The following is a 24,186-nucleotide window of genomic DNA, read 5'->3' on the forward strand; positions in this document are numbered from 1 at the left end:
CTGTTGCCCTTCGTCAACAATAGATGACAGACACACACATGCAAACGCAACTCGCACGCGGTGTCCTGTGTTAACACGAAGTGCTTCAAATGGTGCCGACCTTTTAATGCTCAACAGGGCAGGCAGCCAACTTATCACACCCTTAATACAGCTAGTATGCTGTTAGCCCGTAACAAACTAATTTACATAAGTTTCCAATTAATAATGAGATCAGTACAATGCAGTCGGAGGTGATGCCATGGCACTCCATAGTGCCAGTATTCTCTCTCGTGCTGGAAAGTTTGACAAGCAGTGGTCTAGATGTTGGGTAAATGGAGATTATTTCCAGGAAGGTGGCAGGCTGAGAGGATATGCTAGAGGGAAAGTCCATCTCTCCAGAGTTCAGAGCTTTGTGGGACACTCTGAACGTATGTTATGGCATGGGAAGCAAGTCTATTGAGTCGTGTTTAGAATCTTGGTTGGCAGCTGGATATTGGATGATCTCGAAGTAGGTAGTTCCTCTGTGACCATTCAGTTGTTGGTCAGGTTGGTGGTGATCATCTCTGTATAGAAAGCAGTGCAGTGAACAGGCATCAGCCAGCTGTTGTGGCCAAGTGGTTCTAGGCACTATGGTCGCAGGTTCAAATCCTGCCTCGGGCATTGATCTGTGTGATGTCCTTAGGTTAGTTAAGTTTAAGTAGTTCTATGTGACTGATGACCTCAGATGTTAAGTCCCATACTGATCAGAGCCATTTGAACAGGCATCATGTGGCAAATGGTGGTGTTTTTGGGAATGTAATGGGAAAAGAATCTTATTTTTGGGTTTCACTTGAAACTGCGGCTTGTGGTGTAACATGAGATAGTTTAGAACAACACGTTCCTGTCATGCTGATGAAAGGTATTTGTGAAAGTTGAAAAGATATTTTAGGTAGTTATTAGTTGGAGAACATTCCACTATGTGCATCATTGTCTTATAATGTATGTGCTGATGAAGTGTAAATGATGTCAGCTTCAGACATTGGCAGGGCGTGACAGTAAACAAACACTTCACCTGCTGCAGCGAAGCTCTTTTCCTTTCGGACATCGTGGCTTTGCGGTGCCTTGGAAAATGAGGAGCAAGGACAGATGCACCAAAATATGAATGAAGAAAACAAATGATAAATACTTATTAGAATTGTCTCTCAGCTATTGGCTAATACCAAAGCATATGTATGCAGAAACTGTCTGAGATATATCCACCCAAAATTGTTATCGAAGATGCATATACACAAAAAGTGAATGTAAAATAAAGAAGAGTTAACGATGAACTGTTTATGTCATTTTCTAAGCTGGGATAGACCTGAGCTCTCTTGTAGCCCTCGGCCCTCTGCAGACAGAGAAGAAGTTACATGGCCAGACGTAGTGGCACTGCGTAGCAGGTTCAAATCACCAAGAAAGCTATGAGAAGTTGATTGTCAAGTTCAAATAAGGTAGAGGTGATCACTTGGAGCATCATGGTGACAGACTGATTGAGAATCTATGACTTACTTACAACCCGTAACTAGAGAACCTTTTATGTAACTTCAGGATCTGATATAGTGATCTATGCACGTATTGAGAGACTGGGTAATTATGGTGTTTCTGATTTTTGAGAGATTGAAGAGGAAACTGCCTCAGATATTAGTTTGTGAGGAGGAAAGAGAGTTAACTGTTGGTGATTTGCCACTGTGGTTAGCACCTAGATAAATGTTTCAGTATAATTCTGATTTTTAAAAAAATATGTATGTTCCAGTTGAGGGAAAACACTTTGCTTCACTGGCTGTAAAATATAGTTAACATTATAACACTAATCACAGGCAACATACACAGAGACAATAATCATGGGATACCTCCTAACATTGGTTCGGGCCTCCTTTTGCCCAGCGTAGTGGAGCACCTAGACATGGCATGGACTCAATGAGTCACGGGAAGTCCCCAGCAGAAATATCGAGCCATGCTGTCTCTATAGCTGCCCGTAATTGCAAAAGTGTTGCAGGTGCAGGACTGTGCACAAATTTACCTCGAAGATGCATATACACAAAAAGTGAATTTAAAATAAAGAAGAGTTAACGATGAACTGTTTATGTCATTTTGTAAAGCTGGGATGGACCTGAGCTCTCTTGTAGCCCTCGGCCCTCTGCAGACTGAGAAGAAGTTACATGGCCAGACGTAGTGGCACTGCATGGCAGGTTCAAATCACAAAGAAAGCTACAAGAAGTTGGGCTCAGCCAAGGATGATCTGGGATTACGGAAGGCTGGAATTTATAAAATACCTTGCGAGTGTGGGAAAGCCTACATTGGTCAAACCACACGCACAGTACACGACCGCTGCGTTGAACATGAGCGCCACACTTGCCTTTTACAGCCCAGTAAGTCGGCCATAGCCGAACATTGTATTTCCACAGGACATACTATGGATTATTCGGCCACGAAAATCTTGGCCCCATCGAGATCCTTCTGGGATTCAGTTGTGAAGGAATCCGTGGAAATACGTTTAGCGGAAAATCTCATTAATCGTGATGGCGGCTTTTTATTGAATAAGGCCTGGGACCCGTTGATTTCTTTAATTTCAACCAAAAGAAAACTTTTTATGGCTTCTGACATGTCGATTGACAAGTAATTTTAAATTTAATATTGAAATTTTCCTTTTATTGTTTTTGACACATCTGCGTGCATGTTTTACTTTTTTCACGCATTCGTTGGTGCTCCATAGATGCAGTAATATTGTAGAGGGCCTTGCAATCGACAGGTGGCGCGCATGCTATGGTAACTTGCGCATGCGCGCCTGCGGCACTTTTACGTATAAATAGAGCGACTTGCACTAGCAATCTCCAGTGTCAAACACTCACCTGAAGATGGCTGTAAGGTTGTCAGCCGAAATACCGTGGAAAGAAGTCGATGAGATCCGGCTGCAATCCCGAAATCTTGTGGAATATTCGCTACGCCGGGAAAATTTCAAGAGTCACAATTTACCTCTCAATTATGCCTCATAAATGTTCAACCGAACTCATGTCGGGCAATCTGAGTGGCCAAATCATTCACTTGAATTGCCCAGACTGTTCTTCAAACCAATTGTGAACAACTGTGGCTTCGTGACATGATGCACTTTCATCCATAAAAATTCCATTGTTGTTTGGGACCATGAAGTCAATTAATGGCTGCAAATGGTCTCCAAGTAGCCAAACATAACCATTTATAGTCAGTAATAGTTCAGTTGAACCAGAGGACCCAGTCAATTCCATGTAAACACAGTGACACCATTACAAAGTCCCCTCCGGCTTGCACATTGCCTTATTGACAACTTGGGTCCACAGCTTCATGGGGTCTGCACCAAACTTTAATCCTACCATTAGCTCTTACTAACTAAAATCAGGACTCATTTGATCAGTCAACAGTTTTCTAGTCGTCAAGGGTCCAATCAATACGGTCGTAGGCTCAGGAGTCGGTCGTCTGATTCCACAGCCCATGAACGCCAAATTTCACCTCACTTTACTAACTGATATGTTTGTTGGATGTCCCACATTGCCTCCTGTTATTTCACACCATATTGAAGCTCTACGCAAACGTTGCTGCTCTCGGCATTAAGAGAAGGCTGTCGGTCACTGCGTTGTGCCAAATTTGGTATTCTTGCCACACTCTTGAAACTGTGGATCTCAGAATATTGAATTCTTTAATGATTTCCAAACTGGAATGTCCGAAGTATCTAGCTTCAACTACCACTCTGTATTCAAAGTCTGTTAATTCCTATCATGTGGCCATAATCACATGAATCACCTGAGTACTATTGACAGTTGTGCCAATGCACTGCCCTCTTATACCTCGTGTACACGGTACTACCGCCATCTGTACGCGCCCATATCACTATCTCACTTTTGTCACTTCATTGTTGAGCTTCACTTTAATGCTGAAGTGAACATTACATGTTCCAACAAACACAGAGAAGCTGCAGGAAACAGCACAAATTTTTGTAGCTTTCATAAACCATTTAAAACTAATGCTGCAGGAACATCAAAACAGTAGCCACATATTTTGCTACAAATAAGCAGACAAATAGAATACACATGCGTATACAAACAGATGTGCGTGCTAAGATACTGCCATCTGGATGTACCTAGGTTATTTGTTTCATGAACATCATGTTTTCACTGTCTTGTTCTTAATAGTAACATATTGCTGTCAGAGCATTAAGACACGTTAGTGCTAGCAACTAAATTTAATTTTTAATGATAGCTCCATCTTTTGCTCGCCGGACAGTATTATCAATACATATGCATAACATGGTGGCCAATGTGAAAGTTCGACATGTTTCTCCGTGGAAAAAGAGTTGATTCTGCCATCAAAGAGAGGGCGCGTGCAAATTGCAAAGAAGAAATCACGAGGTTAAATGAATGTGTGTCCAGCTTACAGTTTATAATCAGTGCTCTAGAAGTGGATATCTCAAACTTTCAGGTTGGAAAAAGTGAGCCGAATACTCAACAAGTTCCACGAAGCATTGCGCCTGCTAGCAAAAAGTGGAGTAAAGTCACTTACAAAAACAGCATGCAAGAACTGCAAAATCGTGTAAACTGTAAAAGTACCAGGGACACAATCTTAGTGCACGAAAACCCTTTAAGTTTTCATCACTGGGATAAGCGCTGATCAGCTGATGTATCAACATTGTTTTGTTTATGACCTCAAAAATACATTTTAAGATGGCAAGTCCACTTGAAACCTTCACATTAGTTGAACAACCTTCTGTTATTCATTTTTTTACTTGCTGAAGGCAAGAAACCAATGAATACACACTGTAGAACGTCTAAAGTTTATGGTGAAGGTTGTATGAATCATACAAATTTTTTTACAAGTGGACAGAGCAGTCCAAAAATGGTCACAACTCAGTGCTCAGTGGCTGACGAACACCTTACTGGCTGACCATTTGCAGTTTCAACTCTCTCATTTGAAAGTCGAATTGATGACATTATTCATGCCCACTGCTGTGTGACTGTGGAAATGATAGTTGATAAGGTTCATAACATTATCTGTGACAAGCCGAAGTCGCAAAACATGTGCAAGATGGGTCCCAAAGGACTTGATGCGGCTACACAATGAAACAAGGTTGAGAGTGTGTAAAAAGCTAAAGGAACATTATGAGAGAGAATGTGAGCACTTCCTGAACAAACATGTGATGAAACTTGGGTTCGCTGTTATGGGCCAGAATCAAAAAGACAAAGCATGAAGTGGAAGCACACCAGCTCACCTGTCAAAAAAAAAATTTAAAACCCAAAACAGTGTTTTGGGATGCTGAAGGTCCTGTTTTTTGTGATTATCTCGAAGAGCAGCGTACAGTGGACAGCCAATACTACATAGATTTGCTTTTAAATGAGGCGAAGCCAGCCATGAGAGAGAGAAGTCATGGATCTCAGAGTAGAGGGATGATTCTCCAGCAAGACAATGAACGTCCTCATATTGCTCAACTAACCTGTGAAACCATCGACAAAATGGGCTGGGAAGTACTGCCTCATCCCCCTTATAGTCCTGATTTAGCACCTAGTGATTTCCATTTGTTTGGTGCACTGAAGAAGGTATTACGTGGGAAGACGTCCAGGACAATGAGGACATGAAAAAGTTTGTGGGTAATTGGTTCAAACATAAATAGTTCTTTGCAGCCAGAATAAAAAAGCTTGTAGCCCACTGGAGCATAAGTGTTGAGAAGTAGAAAAAGTTTTGTAAAAGTAAACAGTTTTTCTCCAGACCAATTTGTCTCTTTAATTATTGAATGACCTTTGTAGCATTGTGAAACCAGATACAAACTTTCGGGCAGTGTCTTCCATGAACCATGACATGAAAACAACAACAACAAATAATGACTTTTTCATGTTGTTAGTGGGAACAAATGATGTAACAAAAAACGAAACGAAAGACCTGGTGATCTCACGTAAAAGAAGGCTACATGAGATGAGAAGCTCAAACATGATCGTCTTCTCTATTACACATCAACATGACTCGCTAATCTGGTTGTATGTAAATAAGAAAGTGTGAAGCGTAAGTAAACAGATCCTAAATATGCACGAGATTCAAAAATATTACAGTTGTGTACATAAGCTGCGTAGGAAGAAGATTCCACACATCCCATAGCTTACATCTCAACAGACTAGGGAATAACTTGGTCATAAAATGGATCCAAGAAGTAGTGAACAGCAAACTGAATGTGCAGTGTTGTGCCACAGAGACGATTCCTCTCAAGAACAAAAATAACGAATACTTGGGAGAATCAACCACGAAATGCCAGGCCAGTAAAACTGTACATTGGCAGGACAAGAGCGATGCTTTTTTAGGACAATAAAACCATCCACCAGTGCAATAGCAGCTGAAACTGTGTGTGTTTCATATGTGCCTCAAACGGAAATCAGTCCACATGAGAATAATTTATCACTTTTCCATTTTAATGTACAGGGTTTAGGAAACAAAATACACACATCAAAAAAAGTTTTGCATCACCCCGATTCTCAGAACTCGGGGAGATAGACATTGACTGTGGATATTTTATCACAGATACAGTCGCTTTGACTTTTCAGTGATGTCACTAAACCCGCCCAAAGATGTAAACAACCATGCATGAGCAGCGCCTGTTAGACGGAGGGGGTCCGACAGCCAATCAGCTCCAGTCATTCCACCAGGTACAGAGCTCATGTTGTCTGTAGTTGAACCATACCTAGACGGTCAATACCACGGTTCAATTGCGTCCACATTATTACTTTGTGCCAGGAAGGGCTCTCAACAAGGGAAGTGTCCAGATGTGTCAGAATGAACCAAAGCGATGTTGTTTGGACAGAGGAGATACAGATAGACAGGAACTGTCAATGACATGCCTCACTCAGGCTGCCCAAGGGCTACTACTAGAGTGGATGACCACTACTTATGGATTATGACTCTGAGGAGCCTTGACAGCAACGCCACCATGTTGAATAATGCTTTTCTTGCAGCCACAGGACATCATGTTACGACTCAAACTGTGCGCAATAGGCTGCATGAGGCGCAACTTCACTCCCAATGTCCATGGCGAGGTCCATCTTTGCAACCACAACACCGTGCACTGCAGTACAGATGGGCCCAAGAACATGTCGAATGGACTGCTCAGGATTGGCATCACGTTCTCTTCACCAATGAGTGTCATATCTGCCTTTAACCAGACAATCGTCAGAGACGTGTTTGGAGGCAACCCGGTCGGGCTGAATACCTTAGACACACTGTCCAGCAAGTGCAGCAAGGTGGAGGTTCCCTGCTGTTTTGGGGTGGCATTATGTGGGGCCAACATGCACCACTGGTAGTCATGGAAGGCACCATAATGGCTGTACAAAATGTGAATTCCATTCTCCGATAGTGCAACCATATCGGCAGCATATTGGCGAGGCATTCGTCTTCATGGACACAATTTGTGCCCCCATCATGCACATATTATGAATGACTTCCTTCAGGATAACAACATCACTCAACCAGAGTGTTCTCTAGACATGAACACTATCAAACATGCCTGGGATAGATTGAAAAGGGCTGTTTATGGATGCGTCCCACCAACCACTCTGAGGGATCTACACCGAATCGCCATTGAGGAATGGAACAATCTGGACCAACAGTGCCTTGATGAACTTGTGGATAGTATGCCACGACGGATACAGGTGTGCATCAGTGCAAGAGGATGTGCTGCTGGGTATTAGAGGTACTGGTGTGTACAGCAATCTGGACCACCACTTTTGAAGGTCTTGCTACATTGTGGTACAACGCAATGTGTGGTTTTCATGAGCAATAAAAAGGGTGGAAATGATGTTTATGGTGATCTCTATTCCAATTTTCTGTACAGGTTCTGTAACTCTCGGAACTGAGGTGATGCAAAACTTTATGTGTGTAGATGCTTTTGAATAATTTATGACAAGACTATCTCCATATGTAGTAATAGTTACAGAACACCAGAAAACAGTGGACAACACTCAATATTGCAAATTAGAAGGCTACAACCTAGCTACATTGTACTGCATAATACACAATAAAGGCGGTGGTCTTGCCATCTACTCAAGAAAATGTAAGTTCATAACTATCACATAAAAAGTGCTACGGAGGAACAATTTCTGTGTTGACAAAGATTCATAATTGCAATTCTTAAAATCAAATTTTGCACTGTTCCTTTCTATGTCATAGGTGTATACACATTCCCCTGTGGAAATTTTGATGCTTTTCTGAAATCACTTGATGGAGTTTTAAGTAAATTAATGTCAGGTTGTAGAAGTGCAAATCTTGTCATACTGGGAGGTCTGAATATCAACACATTACACGATTGTCAGGAAAGCAAACATTTTACAGGCTGTATCCTGTTTTATGGGGTTAAAGATCTTCTTGGACTAGTACCCACCAGAGTAGGTAACACACATAATAGCTCAGTTGGTCGCTTTATCACAAACGACCACATCATCTCAACAGACACCATCAATGGTCACCTCTGAGATCATTTACACCAAACACTAGTGCTAAAATGTAATACCAAATTCAAACCAAGAAAAATGTATGAGCACAGGCAAATACTTGCAGACAACATTGATACACTACGACATAGCTTACACCAGGAATCGAGGGAATCAGTTATGACTACCATTGGGATCAACAATAAATGGAACATATTCACAGAAATTATGACTGAGCACTTAAATAGAGACATGCCATTAAAAAAAAGTGAGTATCCAGAAAAATCTGCCCCCAAAATCAAAACCTGTGCCATTAGATTTTAAAACAAAAGATCTGAAAGGAAAAATGGAAAACATGTATAGCTTACACAGACTAACTCAGAGTTACATAAATAACTCTACAAGCAGTACAAATATAAGTACAGCAAGGAAGCCGGGAAATTAAAATCAGAAAGAATCAGCCAACAGATAAGAGGTTCAGATGACATTTCAAAGACTTGCTAATCTCAACTTTCAGCAAACTGATAGAGAAAATAATATTAAAAAAAAATCCTGGAACATTGCAACAATGCTGAGATGTTAAGTGATTTCCAGCATGGTTTTAGAAGAGGTCAAAGTACCACGTTATCAGCAGTGCAATTTGTGCATCATGTACTTGAAAAAATAAATGGAAAAATCCCAAGCAGCGGGAGTATCCCTGGACCAATCAAGGGCTTTTGATAGAGTACATCATGACATGCTCTTATAAAAAATTGCAAAGAATGGTGCCACTGGAAAACTCGTGCAATTGCTAGAAACATATTTAAAGTGTAGACAACAGTGCATGGAGATTATGTACTCTAGTGGAAAAATACTGGAGAGGAGAAGGTCAAGTATAAGAAATATACATTTCGGTGTTCCTCATGGCTCCATTTTAGCTCCAGTCCTATGCTATGTAAAAGATTTTCCAAGTTCTCTTGACAAGAAGTAATTGATCACTATGTATGCACATACATAATTATCAATGTATACCTTGTGGTACTTATATTTGTACTGCTTGTAGAGTTCTTTATTTAACTCTGAATGAGCCCAGCCTAGCTGAAGAGATACATAACTATATTGAAAAGGCAAGAGCTCACTTTGAAAGAGAGAACCTAAAAGTAAGCACAGAAAAAACTAATATTATTCATTTTAAGCCAAGTGGTCCCAACACACGAAATACTGTGAATGAAGAAATTCTACCAATAATGTGAACAGATTGTAAATTCTTATGCACAGATGATCGACTCTGATGGAAGCAGCAAGCTGATGTCAAAAAAGTAACACCCAGTCTACATGTATCAAGAAGATTATCACCATATCTTAATTCTGAAATCCCGAAATCTGTATGTTATGGATTAGTGTATCCTTTCTTGTCTTATGGAACAGTGCTGTGGGATGGGACATGTCAAACTTTTTTTCATAAAGTTTTCATACTGCAGAAGGATCATAGCAAAAGTAAAACCAGGAACTTCTTGCAAACCCCTATTCATTAGACACAATATTCTCACAGTTTATGCCATGTATATACTAGAAACTATAATGCTAGTGAAAGAAGACATGAAGATCACAAATAGAAACATGGATATTGACAACTATGAAACAAGGCACAGAAAAGATTTTCATATGGTTAACAAAATGTTAACTTTAACAGCAAAAAGCCCCTGTGTCAAAGGAGCTGTTTTTAATAACTTGACACGGGATGCTTTTAAAAAGCGAGTCAAACAGTGGTTTATCCAAAAATGCCCTTATAACTTGAATTTATCATGAATTACATTGTAATAAGAAATGATGTAAACTAAAAAAATTATAATTGTAAAAACTTTACACTTTGTTAAAAATGCACATGCTTGTAAAATTACATGTTACAAGTAATAAATTGAATTGAATCAAGATATGACAGTGAATACTGGGGCAACATGAGCCACCTCAACATAAACCACCTCACTTCAGGATAAACCAGCCCCTTCACAATATCATCTGGAAGATGAGAAGTGTTAATAGTTTAATGAAATCTATAAATGACTTCTTCACATAAAACACACCACTGCATAACAGCTGTCGCATCTGTGAACTACAAAATTTTATGCAAAGATAGTAAATTCAGCTGGCAACTTTGTACTCAGTAATATTCCTCCCTTCCTCTGTAGCATGCAGCATAAACATCAAAGCAAGAATAAAATCAATATATCAATACACCACTTCACAAAAGAAACAGTAGCAACAAAATACTCTGGGCTCACTAATGTGGTGTCTTTCCTTTTAACTGACAGAACTTATGACAGCACAGCTGGTGCCACATTGCCAGGGTGGTAGTAATTATACATTGACTGAGCAAAATACCAAGCAAAATTTACGAAAGTTAAATGCACTTTAAGCATTTGGATATCCAGGAAAATTCCGTATAATTATATTGGTTCATCATTTTTTTTTTTTCTATCTTAGTGGTGTACTTGTGGTATCACCGCCAGACACCACACTTGCTAGGTGGTAGCCTTTAAATCGGCCGCGGTCCGTTAGTATACGTAGGACCCACGTGTCGCCACTATCAGTGATTGCAGACCGAGCGCCACCACACGGCAGGTCTAGAGAGACTTCCTAGCACTCGCCCCAGTTGGACAGCCGACTTTGCTAGCGATGGTTCACTGACAAAATACGCTCTCATTTGCCGAGACGATAGTTAGCATAGCCTTCAGCTACGTCATTTGCTACGACCTAGCAAGGCGCCATTACCAGTTACTATTGATACTGAGTCATGTACAGTCAAGAGCGACGCTCATCATTAATGGATTAAGGTTAAGTATTCCACCAGCTACGTCCCTTTTTCCAAAGTCTAATTTCCTTGTCCTGTTCCAGACCTCATGCCAGCCTGTGTGAGCCAAAACGTGTGCCTTTCGGCTTCCTCTAGTACCCAGTGTTGGCTCTCCTGCCAACCCACAACATTGGCGACGAGGCAACACAGCGTTCTTAAGTATACTGCCCTGATTTACTTGTGTAATGGCTTCGCCACCATCTCCAGATGTACTGTCCGAATTTTATTGCTTACAGAATCATCAGACGCAGGCCTTACTGGATGCCCTTGGACAGCTCGTCCAGGGTCAACGTGCGCTGCAAAATGATGCGGCAGCCACCGCTCCACCGCTAACACAGCCACAACACGCAGTTGCACCTACTTTTCGTCCTTTTGATGCTGCACTGGTAAGCTGGACGGAGTGGTCACACCAAGTTGGATTCCATCTCGCTGCCTACAGAACTCAAGGTAACGAGTGGCAGCCTTTTTTGTTATCTTCCGTGGGGGTGACCACGTACCGTGTCATAGTCAAATTATTTCCCCAATGCGACGTAGCAACTCTGTCCTATGAAGAAATTTTGTCTGCATTAGATGCATATTTCAAAGAATCAGTCAATGTAGTTGCGAAAAGGTATACCTTCTTTTGTACAAAACGTACAGCAGGTCAGACTAATAGGAAGTGGGTTGCAACCTTGCAAGGCCTTACTAGGGATTGTGCTTTTGAGTGTCAATGTGGACTCCTTCATTCAGATACTATAGTACATGATGCAATTGCACAGAACATTTCTGATGTTCGTATACGGGAACAGATTTTGAAACTAGTCAATCCCTCCCTTCAACAAGTGATGGACATATTGGATTGGCAGGACACACTTGACTGCTCAGGAATCATTTGAAACTTCGCCACCTGTGTGTCAGGTTAACCGGCCCGCCGGGCGAGCTGCACGGAACAGTAAACAGTCCTCATGCCTTCCGTGCAGCTGCCGACAGGCTCTCAGCCATGTGTACCACGCCAGCAAGCAAATGCAGTGCTAAAATCATGCCCGCGGTGTGCTACTAGACATTCGCTTGAGAATTGCCCATCACGCCAAGCTATTTGCTTTTACTGTAATAAAAAAGGACATGTTCAAAGTGTTTGCCAGAAAAAGATCAGATCGGAAGCTCAAAACCATTCCAGGCCCTTTGCTTCATGCCGGAATCGGAATCGAACCAAGGATACTCAGGCTCGCGAAACTTCGCCCATGGAAATTCATGTAGTTCATTCCACTCCGCTCAGTGCCACTCTCTCTAACAGTGACTGTGTTCGTCCCACAAATAGTGTGCGTCGACATCGCCGGCACTCCCGTCAAGTGGCAAGTGATTCTGTACCAGTGTCAGTTCACACTACATGAGACAGTCGCTCTTGTCGTCAGCAGGACAATAAACTTTTTGTAGACTTGGCCATTAATGGCAAAGTGATACCGTTCCAGCTCGATACCGGTGCTGCAGTTTCACTGATCAATCACGACACGTACAAACAGCTGGGCACACCTCCGTTGCGTGCCGCAAATGTTAGGCTCAGTAGCTATTCCGGTCAGCATATCCCTGTGTTAGGACAGTGCAGCCTTCTTGCAACATACAAGGGACAAACAAAACTTGTGTCATTTTACGTACTTCGTTCTTCTTCTGCAGTGAACTTGTTTGGTTTCGATTTATTTCAGTTGTTGAACTTGTCTATAGTAAATCAGGTCCTATCAGTGAACCAGACTGTGCCTTCAGACAGTGTTTCTCGTCTCTGTGAAGAATTTGCAGACATTTTTGCACTGGGTCTCGGTTGCGCTAAGAACTATAAAGCACATTTGGAACTGAAAGTAAACGCGCAACCGAAATTTTTCAGAGCGCGCAATGTTCCCCACGCATTGTATGATGAGGTCACAAAAACATTACACGATTCGGAATCACAAGGTGTAATTGAATGTGTGCAGGCTTCTCTCTGGGCATCACCCTTAGTAATTTTGCCAAAACCTTAGGGACAATTGAGACTTTATGTGGACTTCAAGGCAACAGTTAATCCACAACTAGTGACTGCACCTTTTCCTTTACCCCACACAGAAGATCTTTTTGACAAACTGTGCCTGGGTAAATATTTTTCGAAGTTGGACCTAGCAGATGCGTACTTGCAAATACCGGTGAATGAAGAATCCGCGCGTTTTGGTGGTTAACACGCATCTTGGTTTGTATCGATTCAAACGACTGCCATTTGAGTGTGCGTCCACACCTGCATTGTTTCAGCAATATCTACAAACTGTTTGTGCGTCGGTCCCTACTGCAGCAAACTATCTGGACGATATTGTGATCTCTGGAAAGACGGAAGAACAACATTTAGCCAATCTCAGAACATTATTTCAGGTCTTGCGACAAAATGGTCTTCGCTTGCGGAAGGACAAAAATGTGTGTTTTTTGCTCGTGACTTACCCTACCTGGGGCATGTAGTCAATGCCCAAGGCATACATCCCAGTCCAGAGCACCTCCGTGCCATACAAGACTTGCCTTCGCCGCAGAATTTGAAGCAGCTACAGAGTGTGCTGGGCAAAATTAACTATTATCATCGCTATGTTCCCCATGCCTCTTCCATTTCAGCTCCGCTTCATCGCTTACGTCGTAAGGGTGTTCCGTTCGTCTGGACGACGGAATTCGAACGTGCCTTTCGCCAGTTGAAATCGCGCGTTGCTTTCCAATGCTTGCCTTACACCATTCGATCCCCAGAAGCCCCTTTTGTTGATGGTGGATGCATCGGATTTCAGGATCGGTGCTGTACTTGCACACAAAGATGGTTCGCACGAACGCCCTATTGCCTTTGCGTCCAAATTGCTCTCGTCTGCGCAAAGAAATTATTCACAGATCGAGAAAGAAGCATTGGCTCTCGTATTTGGTGTTACAAAGTTTCAAGATTTCTTGTTTGGTCGTCACTTTACCATCCTCACAGACCACAAACCTACGAATCCTTTTCATCCGATCAAGCCTGTACCTCCACGTACAGCGCAGAAATTCATTTGCTGATCTATTTTCCTTTCGCAGTACCGCTACGATATCTTGTATCGGTCCACTGGTAAGCATGGAAACGCCGATGTGTTGTCCCGTTTGCCTGTTGCTGAGGATAGAGCATTCAATTCCTCTGAACTCGCTTGCATGTTCATTAATTCGGAAACCGATGATGTGGTAGAATCGTTTCCGATTGATTTTTGTTGTGTAGCTACAGCCACAGCTGCCGACCCTGTCCTTGCTACCGTTCTGCGTTTTGTTGCTATGCAATGGCCCTTGTCAAAGTCATGGATCGGGGGTCCGTTAGTTCGCCGATTTTTTGCTCACCAGGAGAGACTTTTTGTACGACATGGTGTTTTGCTGTTGCGTTCTGATAATGATCAGTCCAGGGTCGTGGTCCCACGTTCGTTACAGTCCTATGTCTTACAGCTTCTCCACCAAGGACATTGAGGTATAGTGAGAACGAAACAACTTGCTCGTCAGCACTGTACTTGGTTCGGAATCGATGCCGCGATTATGAATATGTGCTCTTCTTGCAGGGTGTGTGCCGAACAACAATCAGCACCATCGCAGAAATTCTTTGCATGGCCAAAAGCCGCTTCCCCTTGGCAACGCTTACACATCGATTTTGCTGGTCCATTCTGGAATGCTTGATGGTTGGTTGTCATAGATTCATTCAGTAATTTTCCTTTTGTTGTCCGGATGTCTTTCACGACGTCATCTGCCACCATCCAAGCGTTATCCGCTATCTTTTGCATTGAAGGTCTTCCACAGACTATTATTTCCGACAATGGCCCACAATTCATGTCCGCAGAATTTCAGTCATTCTGCACAGCCAATGGTATTCAACATCTGACGTCCGCGCCGTTTTCGCCACAGTCAAAGGGTGCCGCTGAATGATTGGTCAGGACTTTCAAGTCACAGATGTTGAAGTTGGAAGAGTCGCATTCTCGGGAGGACATGTTATTGCACTTTTTGTCCTCGTATCGCTCTCAGCCCCGAGATGGTCACTCGCCGGCTGAGTTGCTCCACGGTCGCCCTCATCGAACCTTGATGTCTTTGCTACATCTGCCGCATCAGGTTCCTGTGCAGCGGTAGACACCTGCTTTTGCCCTAGGCGACGTTGTCTACTACCGTCACTATCGAGGTTCACGGCATTGGCTCGAAGGGCGCATTCTTCGCTGCCTCGGCCGCACTATGTATCTAGTTTTGGGGGCCTCTGGTGAGGTGCGTCAGCATCTCAATCAGCTGCTCCTCTGTCATCGCACGGGATCTGCTGCTCCCTGTCTGCTTTCAGCAACAGTGCTGTCCGGTCAGCGCCCTGGGGACCCATCTACTGGCTCGCCTCAGCCCCAGGTGTTACCGACGCTGCCTTCCATTTTGCCCCATGGCAACGCGCCGCCGACACCCGTTCTCGCACCGGCTATGCCCACAGTGGATGCGTCGCTGCAACCGCCGGGCGCCTCCCTGGTTCACGCGCCGCCGATCGCTTCCCGTGACCAGTTGTCCTCTGACATGGAACTCTTGCCCGCTCCGGACCATATGTTGTCTTCGCCTGTCGGGTGCCCCGGCCCGATGGAGGTCGACCCTTCGGCCCCTCCTGTCTCTCTGTGGGCGTATACACCGCATGTTGGTGCACCCTGGAGCAGGTTTTCAGGCGTTTCCCTTCTCCCCGCGGTCCGAATGGCAGGGTGCGGGTGGCACAGCCTCACCTATTGTTAGGCTCCCCACCTCGTCGCATACGTCAACATGGGGTCCTCCCCACGGCGGCGGAAGCCTTATGTCACAACCGTACGCCGATTTGCGGGGGAGGAATGTGGTGTCACCGCCAGACACCACACTTGCTAGGTGGTAGCCTTTAAATCGGCCGCGGTCCGTTAGTATACGTCGGACCCGCGTGTCGCCACTATCAGTGATTGCAGACCAAGCACTGCCACACGGCAGGTCTAGAGAGACTTGGTAGCACTCGCCCCAGTTGGACAACCGACTTTGCTAGCGATGGTTCACTGACAAAATACGCTCTCATTTGCCGAGACGATAGTTAGCATAGCCTTCAGCTACGTCATTTGCTACGACCTAGCAAGGCGCCATTACCAGTTACTATTGATACTGAGTCATGTACAGTCAAGAGCGACGCTCATCATTAATGGATCAAGGTTAAGTATTCCACCAGCTACGTCCGTTTTTCTACAGTCTAATTTCCTTGTCCTGTTCCAGACCTCATGCCAGCCTGCGTGAGCTAAAACGCGTGCCTTTCGGCTTCCTCTAGTACCCGGTGTTGGCTCTTCTGCCAACCCACAACAGTACTCTTAGCTGGACCAGGGTGTATATGCCCTGGGACAACCGGGAAAAATCCGGGAAGTTTCTTATTAGGGAAAAACCAAGGAATTTTTTTAAAATTACAGGAATTTTTCATTGTTTTAGTTTTCAGTTAAATGTTTGTAATTTTGAAAGTAAGAACCGATATTCTAACAAAAGATGTCACTGTATCCCACAACTGTGGAATAATACTGCAGCAATAAAACATGAACGAGAGAAAAATAACGAAAATAAAACTTAAATTGCAAAATAAATGCACATATACAACAACAAAAAACAGTGCTCATACAAGTGTCTGCCAACAGCAACATGTGTCAAAGGCTTTAAGAAGACGATGCAGTGCTTCATAACAACAAACTGCCTCTGATGAGTGACGTCTCAACTGTTTACATTAGATTCGTTTTAGCAGTTACGAGCGGGCTCATGTGCATGCGCAGTTGAGATGCTTATGAGTAGTACCTTTTCCCCCCTAGTGGCTGTTGGGTGTGTAAGCAGTCACAGTGAGCAGCTAGAAGCTACTGGGAAAAATTTTACTGTTGCACCCAAGCTGTCAGATTCATGCATGCGCAGCAGGCCCAGATCTTGAAGGGAGGGGTAGGGTGGGCAATCTGTGGTATAATCTGACCCGGGTGGCAATTTTAAGGGGGGGGGGAGGAGGCAAAATTCATATTCTTGAGGGAAAAACAAAAAAAAACTTGTTTCACAAAGCACCTATCATCCAGTGCACATTGGGCTATCGTTTATTTATATGATTTTGAAATGCATCCCTGTTGGTTTTTGAACATTTTTGAACACATTCTACGTAGATTTCTGAATGAATAACAAGTTGATATTTGAATGCGTGCATAGTGTAATTGAAGTCTCTGTCAGGGGAAACCTCGTCGCATCTAGAAATAAACTTTCCTGCAGACAAAAAGGGATGCTTGGCCAAGACGTTGGGGAGGCCTGGCCAAGACGTCGGGGTGGCCGGGCGACTCGTGGACGTGGCAGGGCAAGGCTACAGGGAGGCCACGCCAGGCGGCGGCCCGGGCCAGGCAGCGGGCAAGGCCGCCGGTGAGGGCGGGCAAGGCTGCCGGTGATTGGTTGGTTTGTTCGTGGGATTAAAGGGACCAGACTGCTATGGTCATCGGTCCCTTTTTCCAAATACTAAAAACACCCACAGAGAATAAAAACGATTAACAGAATAGAACACAGACGACACAGAACAAGAGAAACTTAGACAAAGACCAGACAAAATGAACTAAAATCACACAGAGTGTGACGGTGGTTGGCCGAACATAGAAATAAAAAAGGAAAAGCCAACCACTTAGAAACACATTTAAAAAATCAGACTAATATCGTAGGCCATAGGCCAGAATCAACACAAAAGGACATAACAAACGCTCAGATTAAACGATAAAAACCCCCTGCCCGAATAAAACGTTAAAACTAAGCCAGCCATAGCAGGGTCATCCGTTAAAAGGACAAGGAGCGTATCAGGCAGCGCAAATGTCTGCCTGACCACAGCTAAAAGGGGGCAGGCCAACAAAATGTGGGCCACTGTCAAAGCCGCCCCGCAGCGACATAGAGGAGGGTCCTCCCGGCACAGTAAATAACTGTGTGTCATCCGTGTGTGCCCAATACGCAGTCGGCACAGGACGACAGACTCCTTGTGAGAGACTCGCAAGGAGGAGTGCCACACAGTCATCATCTCCTTGACGGCACGGAGTTTGTTAGGGGTGGCTAGACTGCGCCATTCAGTGTCCCAAAGCGAGATAACTTTGCGGCGTAAGACTGCCCTCAAATCAGAGTCCAGAAGGCCAATGTCTAGAGTGGGTTCACTGGTGGCTTCTTTCGCCAGGCGGTCAACACGTTCATTGCCCGGGATACCAACATGACCGGGGGTCCACACAAAGACCACAGAGCGGCCACAACGGGCAAGAGTATGCAGGGACTCCTGGATAGCCACCACCAGACGAGAACGAGGGAAACACTGGTCGAGAGCTCCTAAACCGCTCAGGGAATCGCTACAGATCGCGAAGGACTCACCTGAGCAGGAGCGGATATACTCTAGGGTATGAAAGATGGCGACCAGCTCAGCAGTGTAAATGCTGCAGCCAGCCAGCAACGAACGTTGTTCAGAATGGTCCCCTAGAGTTAGCACATAACCGACACCACCAGCAACCATCGAACCGTCAGTGTAAACAACGCCAGAGCCCTGATACGTTGCGAGGATGGAAAGAAAGCGGCGGCGGAAAGCCTCCAGAGGGACTGAGTCCTTCGGGCCCTGTGCCAATGCCAGCTAAAGGCGAGGGCGAGGCACACACCATGGGGATGTATGCAGAGGTGCCCGGAAAGGAGGCGGAAGAGGTAAAGCCCCAAGCCCGGAGAGAAACTCTCGGACGCGGACTGCGATCGTACATCTAGCCCTGGGCCTGCGTCCTGGAAAATGGACGTGCGACTGTGGGAATAGTAGCCGATAGTTAGGATGCCCAGGCAATCTGAAAAAATGGGCAGCATAAGAAGCCAGCAAACGTTGGCAGCGTAAACGCAGTGGAGGGACACCCGCCTCCACAAGTATGCTGTCCACTGGGCTGGTCCGGAAGGCACCAGTGGCAAGGCGTATTCCGCTGTGTAAGATTGGGTCCAGCACCCGCAATGCAGACGGGGATGCTGAGCCATAAGCCAGGCTCCCATAATCCAGACGAGACTGGATTAATGCCTGGTAGACCGGCAACAGGGTAGATCGGTTGGCGCCCCAGCTGGTGTGGTTCAAGCATCGCAGAGCATTTAGATGCCACCAACATGCCTGTTTAAGCTGCTGAATATGAGGCAGCCAAGTCAACCGGGCATCAAAAAGTACACCCAAAAACCTGTGGGTCTGCACCATAGCAAGAAGTTCACCGTCAAGATAAAGCCGCGGCTCAGGATGGACCGTTCAGCGCCGGCAGAAATGCATAACGCGAGTCTTGGCAGCCGAAAACTGAAAACCATGTGCTACAGCCCAAGACTGCGCCTTGCGGATTGCGCCCTGTAGCTGACGTTCAGCAGCCGCAATGCCAATAGAGCTATAGTAAAAGCAGAAGTCGTCAGCATACAGGGAAGTGGAGACAGAAGTTCCCACTGCTGTAGCGAGACCGTTTATTGCAATTAAAAACAGGCAAACACTGCGGACAGATCCCTGTGGTACTCCGTTCTCCTGGACTCTGGAGGAACTATGGGAGGCTGCGACTTGCACGCGGAAGGTACGATACGACAGAAAATTGTGGATAAAGATCGGCAGAGGGCCCCAAAGACACCATCCATGAAGTGTCGAAAGGATGTGATGACGCAATGTCATATCGTACGCCTTCTGCATGTCGAAAAAGACAGCTACCAGGTGCTGACGGCGAGCAAAGGCAGTACGGATGGCCGACTCCAGGCTCACCAGATTGTTGGCGGCGGAGCAGCCTTTACGGAACCCACCCTGGATGGAGCCAGAAGGCCCCGAGACTCCAGTACCCAATTCAAGCGCCGGCTCACCATCCGTTCAAGCAACTTGCAAAGAATGTTGGTGAGGCTAATGAGACGGTAGCTGTCCACCTCCAAAGGGGTCTTGCCTCGTTTCAGAATGGGGATGACAATACTTTCCCGCCATTGCGACGGAAACTCACCCTCGACCCAAATACGGTTGTAAAGGTGGAGGAGCTGTCGCTGGCAGTCCACTGAAAGGCGTTTCAGCATCTGACAGTGGATGCGATCTGGCCCAGGAGCGGTATCAGGGCAAGCAGCTAGGGCACTTGAAATTCCCACTCACTGAATGGAACATTGTACGATTCTGGATGGTGGGTGGGAAACGAAAGGCTCTGACGTTCCATCTGCTCTTTAATGGAGCGAAAGGCCAGGGGATAATTCGCAGAAGTGGAACTCAGAGAAAAATGCTCTGCCAAGCGGTTTGCAATGATGTCGGAGTCAGTACGAACTGCTCCATTCAGTGAGAGCACAGGGACGCTGACGGGGGTCCGATAGCCATAGAGGCGTCGAATCTTGGCAAAGACCTGCGATAGAGTGACATGGAGGCCAATGGTTGACACATACTGCTTGCGTTGGCGGATAAGGCGGCGGGCCCACGCACGCAGCTGTTTGAAGGCGATAAGGTGTTCGATAGAGGAATGTCGCTTGAGACTCTGGAGCGCCCGCCAGCGATCTTTAATCGCCTCAGCGATCTCAGGCGACCACCAAGGCACAGTCCGCCGCTGAGGGGACCCAGGAGAACGGGGAATGGCAGATTCGGCGGCAGTAACGATGCTGGTGGTGACCGATTGAACCACCGCATCATTGTCATCACTAGAGAGAGGCTCAATAGCGGCAGTGGAGGAAAAAAAGTCCCAGTCAGCCTTATTCATGGCCCACCTGCAAGGCCGCCCAGAAGACTGACGCTGTGGCAGTGACAGAAAGATCGGAAAGTGGTCACTACCACACAGGTCGTCATGCACACTCCAGTCAACAGACGGTAAGAGGCTAGGGCTGCAGATCGAAAGGTCGATGGCGGAGTACGTGCCATGCGCCATGCTGAAGTGTGTGAAGGAACCATCATTTAAAAGCGAAAGATCGAGCTGTGCCAATAAATGCTCAATGGTGGTGCCTTGACCTGTCGCCACCGACCCACCCTACAGAGGGTTATGGGCGTTGAAGTCGCCCAGTAACAGGAAAGGGGTGGCAATTGGGCTATCATTGCAGCCAGGACATGCTGCGCAACATCATCATCCAGTGGAAGGTAAAGATTGCAGACGGTAACAGCCTGTGGCGTCCACACCCGAACAGTGACAGCCTCTAAATGTGTTTGTAGAGGGACAGACTCGCTGTGAAGAGAGTTAAGGACATATATGCAGACGCCACCAGACACCCTTTCATTAGCTGCCCGGTTCTTATAATAAGCCTGATAGCCATGGAGGGAGGTGGTTCGCATTGCTGGAAACCAAGTTTCCTGAATAGCAATGCAGAAGGAAGGGTGAAGGCTGATAAGTTGTCGGAGCTCAACTAGATGGTGGAAGAAACGGCTGCAGTTCCACTGGCTGAGAAAGGCGTGAAGGGACTGGGAAGGCAATTTACGCTGCTTGTTCACTCACAGCCACCGATTCAGTACCCGCACGAGTGATGCCTATGGTGTCTGAGGGACCGGCGAGATCCAGGTCTTCAGCAGACGCCTGAATCTCGACCTCGTCCTCAGACACGGAGCTTGTTGGAAGCGGTGGGACGGGTGCCACCACAATGTGGGGATTCTTGGATACCTTTTTCTTTTTCAGCTTACTTCACTCTGCTTCGGTGGTTCAGGCTCGGAGGGCTTCACTGGGTCAGTCTCAGGGACGGACAATGACCGTGAGGCCCTACTACCAGGAACCGGTGGTTGTTTGAGCCACTTGCGGCTGTCTGGTTTTGTACCGGTCGGAACTTGTGAAGGGGGGTCCCCAAGGGACCCCTTCCTGGCAACAGGAGCCAAAGAAGTCTTACGCTTCTCTGGCTGGGAAGGGGGAACTGATGTCCCCAATGGTTGGGGGGTGTTGCTCCTGAAGTAAATGGAGCAGGAGCAACAGGGAGTGTAGTGCCCTCCACCATCAAGGGGGCAGGTGTGGTTCTCCGGCTCAGAGCTAACGGTGTGTGGTGCAGCTACAGGAACTGTAACAGGAGCGACAGTAGCGGCATAAGTGGACGCCATTTGTACTAGATGCAGTCGTTCAAACTTACGCTTAGCCTCAGTGTAGGTCAGCCTATCCAGGGTCTTGTATTTCATTTCTGGAGAATCTTACAGTCTGGCGAGCAAGGGGGATGGTGCTCCCCACAGTTGACACAGATGGGAGGTGGGGCACATGGAGTATCAGGATGGGATGGTCGACCATAATCGCGACATGTGAAGTTGGAAGCACAGCGAGAAGACAAATGGCCGAACTTCCAACACTTGAAGCACCGCATCGGGGGAGGGATATATGGCTTGACATCACAATGGTATACCATCACCTTGACCTTCTCAGGTAACATGTCACCCTCGAAGGCCAAGATGAAGGCACCGGTGGCAACTTGGTGATCCCTCGGACCCCGGTGGATGCGCCGGACGAAATGGACCCCTCGTCGCTCTAAGTCGGCGCGCAGCTCGTCATCGGACTGTAAAAGGAGGTCCCTGTGGAAGATAATGCCCTGGACCATATTTAAGCTTTTATGTGGGGTGATAGCAACAGAAACATCCCCAAGCTTCGTACAAGCGAGCAAGGCTCGTGACTGGGCAGAGGATGCTGTTTTTCTGAAGACTGACCCTGACCGCATTTTGGACAAGCCCTCCACCTTCCCGAACTTGTCCTCTAAATGGTCTACAAAGAACTGAGGCTTCACAGACACAAACAATTCCCCGTCAGCTCTGGTACAGATGAGATACCGGGGCGAATACCTTTCGCTCTCATTCATAGCCTTTCGTTCCTCCCATGGTGTGGCCAGGGAGGGGAACGACTTGGGGTCATACACATTAGTCTTAAAGTGATCTTTAGAATGCTTAGAGACTGCTGACAGCTGGCTGCCAGCGAGAGATGATGTACCACGCTTCATTGCGGGTCATCCGCCCTGATGCCCAATGCCCCAGGGAGACGGGCATCTACTCCTTGGCATGTGTGGGGAGTTAACGGCGCAGGCATCAGTAGAGTGATCCCTGTGTTGTCAAGGGGCTACAACCAACAGGGTACATGGAGGCCCCACCACAACGGACTGGCTACCATGCTGGATTGTAGGTGACATGTCGTCCATGGTTTTCATCTGTGCAGAAACTGGCACTGCTCATCGCATGGCGGAAAGTGCACGCAGGAACGAATCCATGCCCAAGAGATGGAGAGCGGGCAAGACTGCAATGCAACGATGAATAAGCTGGCGAAAGTTCTCAACGCAAGATGGACACAATGCACCAAGTAAGGTGCCCTTCCCCAATCGGCTTGCTCTTCAGAAAAATTTTGAGATATGGAGGTCAAACCCGACAGGGGACCATCACATAAGGCCAAAACATTTGAGACTCCATTTAGTCGCCTCTTATGCCAGGCAGGAATACCGCGGGCCACTCCGGCGAGGCCGGGACCGACGCCGGCGAGGCCAGCCAAACCTACATTATCAACCTTTCTTGATTATAACGAAATATACATAAACACAAATTTACATAAGTTACAACTTCCAGATGAGCAGAAATTCGTTACACAATTGATTAGTTCTTACTCTGAGGCAAAAGGAATTTTTCTTCTTTCTTACACCTGAGTCTAGTAATACTAGTTGTGGTAGGCGAGAGAATGGATCAGGTCTTAGTGCCTTGCGTTTTAAACAGTACAGCCATTGGATCCTTAGACTTTCACAGTCATGGCAGAGGCTAACAGTCGAATAAAACCGCAGGTAAGCTGAGAGGGGAAAGAAGCAATCCGAACCACAGATTTACTCCTACTCCCACCCCACTTTTTTCGTCAAAAGGGGACAAACGAACCACTCTTTCTAATATCACCACCTTCCCGCGGGTGGGCAGACGAGAATGAATGGCAGGAAACCTCCAAAATAAATGGCTGGTATAATTAACAAGAATAAGCAAATTAAATTCAATTAAACTTCATAAAATCTGTTAATCAATTCTCA

This window comes from Schistocerca piceifrons, chromosome 10, assembly GCF_021461385.2.
Source record: "Schistocerca piceifrons isolate TAMUIC-IGC-003096 chromosome 10, iqSchPice1.1, whole genome shotgun sequence".
Taxonomy (NCBI): Eukaryota; Metazoa; Arthropoda; class Insecta; order Orthoptera; family Acrididae; genus Schistocerca; species Schistocerca piceifrons.